The sequence below is a fragment of the Dromaius novaehollandiae genome, chromosome 10 (genome assembly GCF_036370855.1).
Source record: "Dromaius novaehollandiae isolate bDroNov1 chromosome 10, bDroNov1.hap1, whole genome shotgun sequence".
Classification (NCBI taxonomy): Eukaryota; Metazoa; Chordata; class Aves; order Casuariiformes; family Dromaiidae; genus Dromaius; species Dromaius novaehollandiae.
The window spans coordinates 4,688,288-4,694,508 of NC_088107.1; positions in this window are offsets into that span (position 1 = coordinate 4,688,288).

A 6,221-nucleotide genomic window follows, 5' to 3' on the forward strand; every position below is an offset into this window, starting at 1 on the left:
GAATTAGCTTGCTATGTTTTCTTTGGTAAATTCAGCATGTAAAGTAACAACCGCTTGTTACAAAAATTTTCTATAAAAAAGTAAATAGTTTGATTTTATGAAAGTGTAGTCATTGACTTCATTTCAAGAACATCTGTAGCAGTTTAAGCAATTTTATGCCCTGCTTCATTTTAAAAAAAGAACGTGGAGCACTGTGACAAAATAAGGTTTTTTTCCACACACTGCTCAGAAGCAGATATTTTCCTTGTGCTTTACAGCATAATGTGCTGTTACTGGCCTAACTGGAAGAATTTTATTAAGCTCAAGAGTTGTTAGAGACAGATTTCTCAATGAGCATTGTGCAGACTGTTCCCTTGTAATAGCTAGAATCAAATGCTGAGTAGCGACAGCTATCAAAAACACAAAACTTGGGAGTCACAGAAGTTGCCCGATGCAGGATTTGTAGAGCGAGCACGGTAGTCCCTTTGCGTAGGCTGGGCTTACAGTCTGTTTTAACTGGCCCTGCTGCACCGTAACGGCAGCGGCAGGAGCAGTTTCCAGTGTAGCTGTTTGGGATCCATTTGAATAGAAGTTTTTCCAGATGTAGCTTTGAATGTGCCAAATGGTCTGGCTCTTCAGTATAAAAGGCAAATTGGATGTTGAGTCTGTGCTGCTTTAGCAGAAAGCAGCTTTAATGAACACTCAGCTCAAAGAACCTGCCTGCCATGAGAAAGCGTAATGGTTCCATAGGGCTTAATCTGGAGACTGATAAAAAAAATGTGTCAAAACTTTGGGGGGTGGAAGCAGAAAAAAAGGAAAACATATTTGCGCTCCTTTCTCCCCATTCTCCCAGTAATATAGAATTGGCTAATCTCTACGTAAAGTTAGAAGGCTTTATACTGATGCTTCAGACAATAAATTTTATACCCAATCAGTACTTACCACAAAAAGATTATGTGGTATATTATTATGTTTGTAGTAATTACAGTTTGCAGGACAAAACATAAAAAATATCTCTGTTAATATTGTACATCATACATATTTACTCTCTCATACAAGGAAAGTATAGATTACCAATTATCCAACAATCCAAATTATATACCATGAAACAAGATTGGATATTACAGAAAAAAACAAATTCTGCCAGGGTACAATTTACCTATCTGAAAAGCATCTTTGTAACATAGCTAGTTCTCAGGCTATAGAAATTATAAGCATTAACACTCCCGTTTAAAAAAAAAACAAAAAAACCACACAACTAGCAAAGACCAATGTTTATACAATATCTTTTAATTAGCTCAAGTCTCGCTGAGTACATTTGACACAGTATTTTACAATATGGTATCCTAAACTTCTCTAATACAGCAGTATGTGGTGGATCTGAACTAAACACCCAGGTGCTTCGCAGCTTGTTTCCCATCCTAACTCCCCTCTGCTCAAACCTCTGTGTCTGGAAGCCACGGATACTCGAGCACTACGAATTCGGAAATGAAAGGAGGCATGGTTTAAAATGATTACCCACTGTAGCATGAGGGTATTAAGCAGCTTAAGCTGTGATTAATACCATCTAAAATAAATATAAATGGCAAATGCACTATTACGTTTAGCTGGTCATTTTTATATTAAGTATCTCCAGGAACCTAAGAAGCCTGGATTTTCACTGCCCTGTGCCAACACCATATACATATTGAAATGACACCACAAGGCTGGGTGAATATACCAAGTCATCTGCAGTCATTAAAGTCTCCTTGGGCTTAAAATCATCCCTTCAGCTTGCATTTATATGTTTTGGGGTTTTACGAACTGACTCTGAACATCATTTTGTTTCCTTGAGTCCATTCTTAAAAACATCAACCTTTTTTTAAAAAAATTCCTTTAAGAAGTTCTGTAGGCATTTTTTTGCTCCACTTTTGACAAATACATGCATTTCTTCATTTAGAGGATTTCATACATGTTATCAAAGAAGAATCAGCTTTTGAATTTAACTGCATATGCATAAGATGTTCTCACTTGACCAAAACGGAAAAGCTAAAACCAAAATCTGTGATTTTTAAATGCTACCATAGAGAAACGTGATTTTTCAAGATAGTATTCCTTGCAGTATTGCAGGACCAACTTCCTTCCAAGTAAGACAAGTAGTAGTTAAACTTCAGGCATGTCCAGTAACTGCAGGTGTCAAGTCTGCCTTTATCCTATTATCAGCTAATAGCACGGTCTTGCTTAGTTTTGGCACATGGAAAAGGTTTCAACTCTCTTTTTCTGAGCCTCCTAACTTAAAAAGATTATAGCTTTTAAATTATCTCACTTAATCTGTAATTCAGACTATTTTATTAGAGAAAGTTGGAGGTTCTTACTGACGTATTCAGAATGGAGGGATAGATGTATTCCCAGATGTTCTGCAGCATAATGTTACAGTGTCGCCTTCCAGACCCTCCTTTTCCTCCTCCTCCTTTCTCCCACTCTCCTCTTCAAACCACCGCAGGCCCCTTAGATGCACAGTATACCACTTACAGTCAATCACCCAGATTATGAAAAAAAAAAAAAAAAAAAGGGATTTTTCAGATGTAGTGCTGATTATCACATTTTTAATGTCCATCTCTCAATTATTGCCACTAAAAGTTTGGGGGTTGTAAATAACTACTTTTAAATAGATTGAGTGTTGAAATTAAACCTTGACATTTAAGGCTGGCTGAAAGCATTCAGATTTCCTCCTACTACAGGAACAAGATCTACCCTCCTATGAAGTATCACTGGCATTTAAAATGTGGATCTCTGAAAGCTGGTAACTTCGTATCTTACTGAACAGCAAAATCAAAGCTTCATATTTTATAATATTGCATTTAAAACCAACCATAAAAATACATTTAAAAAATTGGTTTCTTTTAAACCTTTAAATCTTCTTTAAGAGATCCACGTACCTGAAATCATCTCTGTTCTATTTTTAACTACATCAGTTGATTTAGTGAGGTACTTATTTTTTCTACAATCTCCGTTTCTACAGTAAGTAAATGAATTTTTAAAACATTGAGCCTCTTCCTCGGACCAACATTGTGACCCCAAATTGTTCAGCCCACCTAAGCATCCTTTAGCTTTCACAGGGTTGTGATAAAAGAGGGAAAACAAAAACATGCTCACATGTTCAAAGAAAAAAAACCCATGTGGTAGTGAGTAGTATGACGGTTACTCATTAATTTTCAGGCTATTCTTTCTTTCCTAGATTTGGTTGGTAATTTAAGGTTTTTAGAGTAATTTCTTTACTCTAAAAAAATCCTTCTGAAATTATATAAGAGCAATTCCCTTTGCCTTGGAACAAACCTTATGTGAAGCTCTCACCAAAACCCCTTCCTGAACAGAACCTGCTCTGCATTTTCAATGATAGCTAAAGAACAACCTGTGTTTACCTAAATATACACCACTGTATAATCAAAGCCATTTATTAAAAATGTACTTCACTTCCGCGTACTCTGAGAGCAAATACAAGCAGCTATCTTAACCACACTCCCTCCTCAATTCACCGCTCCAGAGGCGATACCTTTATGAAAGCTAAGAGGCCAAAGGAAATTAGACATATCCTTATTTAATTTGCCCATCATATAGCTAATTCTCCTAATCAAACTAATGATATTTTTCAATATATCTGCTTTTATTAGTGGAAAATCAATGTATTAGGGTTTTTTTCTTTATGTTTACTCCAACGAGAGTCTAAAAAGTGTATAGCATTCAACTGTATTATGTAGTTCCTTCACTTACAAATATTGTTCGGCACCCACAAAAAAAAAAAAAAAAAAAAAAAAAAAAAAAAAAAAAGAGAGAGAGAGAGAGAGAGAGAAGGCTTGATAGCAATACAAGAAACTGCTGACATATTCAGAGTGAGTTTTTAATTAGATCTCTTGCTGGCTGAGCATCCTTTTGCATCTTACTAGAAACGATGTTCCTTTGCGCTTGTCAGAGATATTTAGGCACAAGAGTCACACAAATGCCTGATGGAAAAGACAGATGAGTCAAAGTGTTGGAAAGTTCCCAGGGCAGCAGTTTAGATAAGTAACTCTTCAGACTTTTTCCTTCACTAAATGTCAGATGTGTCAGCGATTTAACAGCCGTTGCCTGAGGAGATTTGATTATGTGCCACTATCACCCCTCTTGATAAATCAAAGCACCAAGTGAAAAAATCAGATTACAGTATGTTCACCTTCAGTGTTACTTCTACCTTATAGGAAAAATTCACTGGGTTAACTCCTCTGCTTCAGTGATAATAGCAAATACTGCCAGAGGTGGTCATACAGCATCTTACTGCTTTCACAGGATGAAACAATAAGACAGAAAGTGAAAGGAAAGCCAGAATTACGGGAAAAAAAACAAACAAAAAACCTACTGATAGCAGCAGTTTCCAATTATGAAAAGAATTTGCCTTATTATACAGAGCTGTAGGAAATGGCTGGGCATCTTGCAGGCACACTCTCTGCAGCAACTGTAAATATTACAATATTGAACAAGCAAACAATGTTGACGCGGTAATAATCCATAGCTTCCCCATTTTTCAGGGCCCCAAGTAGATTGGCAAAACATAGATCAAATAAGACAGACTAACATGCTGAAACCCCAAGCAACTACATTAGTATCAAGAACCAAGGCCAGTATAAGGCAGGCTTCTCGGTCTTAGCAAAGCTGACTGAATTTGTTCCACACCTCTTATCCATTGTGAAGACCCACTGTCTCTTCTGTGCATGAAATACTGAATAGAAAACAATTTTCTTTGAGGTTAGGCTGGTTATGTAGATGAGTACAGCAGAAAAAATAAGTTTGTTTCAAACCAGTCTTGGGCTTTTCAGCATATTAGCCGTTTCCTCTATTTCTTTTTGTGGGGAAAAAAGAATGCACTGAAATTCAGTAAAGAAGTAAAACCAAAATAAAACTGAGGCAGGCATAGCTGCTTCTGGATTTCAAGTCTACTTATTAGCTTCTTCCATAAATCTGGATTTTAGTTTTCTAGTCTGTTTATGGCCCTTTTTCTACTGCAGAATGAATTACAAAAATAAACTGAAAGTAGTAATTTTAGACTGTCAGAGGCATTTTGGTTAGAAGAGAACGGATTGCTTTTCCCATCAGATCTATAAAATTTGTAGCAAATTCTGCCTAACGTTAGGGTTCAGAACGTCGTAACTCTCTCACCTGAAAAGGGCACCTAGCTGAACAAAGTCGGCTTGATTCCAGCTGTAAATTGCAGCCACACCAACTTCACGCCACAAAGTGATTTTTGGAAAAGAAAAATAAAAACAATACCAGTGGTTTGTGGTGAACACAGATAGCTAGAGAGAACATCATTAAAAAAAACCCAAAAAAGCAAAAAAACCAGATTTTTTCCTAGCCAAAAAGCTTTCCCTTGTCCAGTGGGTGTGACACTCTTCGTGCTCACATTTGGGTGCAGGGACACATCAGGAAAAAAGTGTTTCAGCTCTGAAACTATTTAAATTTGGAGTATGAATGAATATCCATGGATTTTCTTTCATTAAGTGTCCCTTTCAAGAATTTAACATTCGGACCAAGCATATTTTCACTGCCTCTTTGAAACCTTAGCACAACTGACAAGTGTCAAAAACAGGAAACTGAAGAGAAACCTTAGACAGCGTATCCACCTCCAACCCACGGAGACTTGGTCCTTGCTATTCAGAGACACAGCTCAAGTTTCAGAGAAATTAGACCTTCACGGTTGATGTTTTAAGCAGTAATACTTGTTAATTTAGTAGATGAAGGCAGAAAACTTTTCTGACAAAGGCCAGTTTCAGTGGAAACTATTTGCTGACCACTTAACCCTCTTCAGAACATGCTGTGATTTGTCAGTAGTTTCAGATGCCTTTTTTTCCCCCTTTTGCAGCAAATGGAGAACTAAATATTTTTCCTCAGTGTATTAAAACTGGTGGATCTCTATATAAAACCTCCTTTCTTCACACAAAACTCATTATGACCCATTTCTTAAATCACCAGGAAGCTCTCCAAAATGCCTACACTGGGTTAGACGTCTGCTATTTACTTCCATAAAAATGAAGTCTGTGATGAAAGAGAAAAATAAATTGACAGCACAGAGAGGTATGGCAAAAAACCAAACCCCCCTCCCATCTTTTCCATGAAGGTTTAAACACAAAAAAAATGTTTTCATGCATGTCAAAGGGTAAAAGATTAGTTAAAAGGGTAAAAGCGAAGGGATAACTTGCCTCGGTCAGATCCCAGGATCCCAAGGGAATGAT